The following is a 2,890-nucleotide window of genomic DNA, read 5'->3' on the forward strand; positions in this document are numbered from 1 at the left end:
TGGGAAACAATTTAGCATTTTCTTCTCAATAATGCTAGTCCATTGCTTTTTAATGAAACCATGTAGGGATTGAGGGGGCAGGTGAGAAAGGAAGGGAAAAGAATAGAGAGACACAGAGTTTATTTTATTTTATTTTACTTTATTATTAGTTTCAGGTATGTAGTATATTGGTTAGACATTTATATAGTTTATAAAATGATCCCCCTAATTGCTTTTTCTTTCCTCTGGCTCTCCATCTAGCCATTACATTAATGCTAACTGCATTCCCTATACTATGCTCCCCATCCCTGTGACCATCTATCAACTACTAATTGGTACCTTTCACCCCATTTTCCCAATCCCCCAACCCTCCTCCCCTTTGGCCATCTCTAGATTGTCATCTATATTTGTGAGTTTGCTTTTGATTAGTTTGTTCTTTTTGTTCCTTAAATTCCGCATATAAGTGAAATCATATAGTATTTATCTTTCTCTGTCTGACTTATTTCACTCAGCATATTTCACTCAAGTCTAGGTTCATCCATGTCGTTGCAAATGGTAGGATTTCATTTTTTCGGCTGAGTAATATTCCATTGTATCTATGAACCATAACTTCTGTATGTAATCATCCGTTGATGGGCATTTAGGTTGCTTCCATATCTTGGCTATTGTAAGTTGTGCTTCCATGAACATAGGGAAGCATAGATCTTTATGAATTATTGTTTTGGTTTTCTTGAATAAATACCCAGAAGTGCAATTTGACCCAGCCAGTACCATGCTGGGTCAAAAGGTATACCCATTTTTAATTTTTTGAGAAACCTCCAGACTGTTTTCCATGGTGGCTGTATCAATTTGCAATCCCACCAATAGTGCATGAGAGTTACCTTTTTCCACATCCTTTATTGATGATGGCCATTTTGACAGATGTGAGGTAGTATCTCATTGTGGTTTTAATTTGCATTTCTCTGATGATTAGTGACCTTGGCATCTTTTCGTATGCCTATTGGCCATCTGCATGTCGTCTTTGGAGATATATCTATTCAGATTTTCTGCTCATTTTTTAAATTGGATTGCTTATTTTTTTTTGATGAGTTGTATGAGTTCTTTATATATTTTGGACATTAACTTCTTATCAGATGTATCATAAGAGAATATTTTCTCATTTTGTTGGTTTTCTTTTTTTTTGTTTTGTTGATGGTTTCCTTTGCTGTGCACAAACTTTTTAGTTTGATGTAGTCTCATTTGTTTATTTTTTCTTTTGTTTCCCTTGTCCGAGGAAATATGTCTGAAAAAAAAATTACTAGTAGCAATATCAGAGAGATTACTGCCTATGTTTTCTTCTAGAAGTTTTATGGTTTAAGTTCTTTCATTTAAATCTTTAATCTATTTTAAGTCTATTCTTGTAAATAGTGTAAAAAGGTGGTCTAGTTTCTTTTCTTTTCTTTTTTTGTTTTTTTTTTGCATATATCTGTCCAATTTTCCCAGTACCATTTATTGAAGAGATTATCTTTACCTCATTGTATATTCTTGCCTTCTTTGTTACATATTAAGTGATCATTTAGGTGTGGATTTATTTCTGGGCTCTCTATTCCATTTCATTGATCAATGTATCTGTTTTTATGCCACTACCATGCTGTTTTGATTGCTATAGCCTTATAGTATAGTTTGATATCAAGTAGTGATATCTCCAATTTTGTTCTTTCTCAAGATTGCCATGGCTATTCGGGGTGTTTTATGGTTCCACATAAATTTTAGGATTATTTGTTCTAGCTCTCTAGAAAATGTCATTGATATTTTGATAAGGATTGCATTGAATCTATAGATTGCTTTGGGTAGTATGGCCATTTTAATGATGTCGATTCTTCCTACCCATGAGCACGGTATATGCTTCCATTTGTATCTTCTTCAATTTCTTTTTTTATGACATAATTTTCTGAGAACAAGTCTTTTACCTCCTTGATTAATTTGATTCCCAGGTATTTTATTGTTTTGATGCAACTGTAAATGGGACTGTTTTCTCAATTTCTCTTTCTGAAAGTTCATCATTGGTGTATAAAATGCCACTGACTTCTGAATATTGATTTTGTATCCTGCTACTTTACTGAATTTGTTGATCCATTCTAACAGTTTTTTGGTGGAATCTTTAGGGTTCTCTGTATATATTATCATATCATCTGCAAATAACAAGAGTTTTACTTTATCCTTTTTAATTCCGATGCCTTTTATTTCTCTTTCTTGTCTTATTGCTGTGGCTAAGACTTCCAATACAATGTTGAAGAAGAGTAGTGAAAGTAGGCCTCCTTGTCTTGTTCCTGATCTCAAGGAAAATGCTTTTAGCCTTTCTCCATTGAATATGATGTTAGCTATGGGTTTGTGCTTTTAATATGTTGAGATATATTTCCTCTATTCCCATTTTGCTGAGAGTTTTTATCATAAATGGATGCTGGATTTGGCAAATGCTTTTTCTTCATCTATTGATATGATCGTATGGTTTTTATCTTTTGATTTGTTAATGTGATATGTCACATTAATTGATTTGAGGATATTGCATCAACCTTGCATTCCAGGAATAAATCCAACTTGATCATGGTGTATGATATTTTTAATGTATTACTGAATTTGGTTTGCTAAGATTTTGTTGAGAATTTTTGCATTAATGTTCATAAGAGGTATTGGCCTATAGTTTTCTTTTTTTGTAATGTCTTTGTCTGGTTTTAGAATCAAGGTAATGGTGGCCTAATAAAAGGAGTTAGAGGGACTTCCCTCTCCCTGAAATTTTTAAATTTCAAGAATAGGTGATAATTCTTTTTTGAATGTTTGGTAGAATTTGCCTATGAAGCCATCTAGTCCAGGACTTTTATTTTGGGGGAGGTTTTTGATTACTGATTCGATTTTATGTGTGATTATCGGTCTG

The sequence above is a fragment of the Pteropus vampyrus genome, unplaced genomic scaffold (genome assembly GCF_000151845.1).
Source record: "Pteropus vampyrus isolate Shadow unplaced genomic scaffold, Pvam_2.0 Scaffold80, whole genome shotgun sequence".
Classification (NCBI taxonomy): Eukaryota; Metazoa; Chordata; class Mammalia; order Chiroptera; family Pteropodidae; genus Pteropus; species Pteropus vampyrus.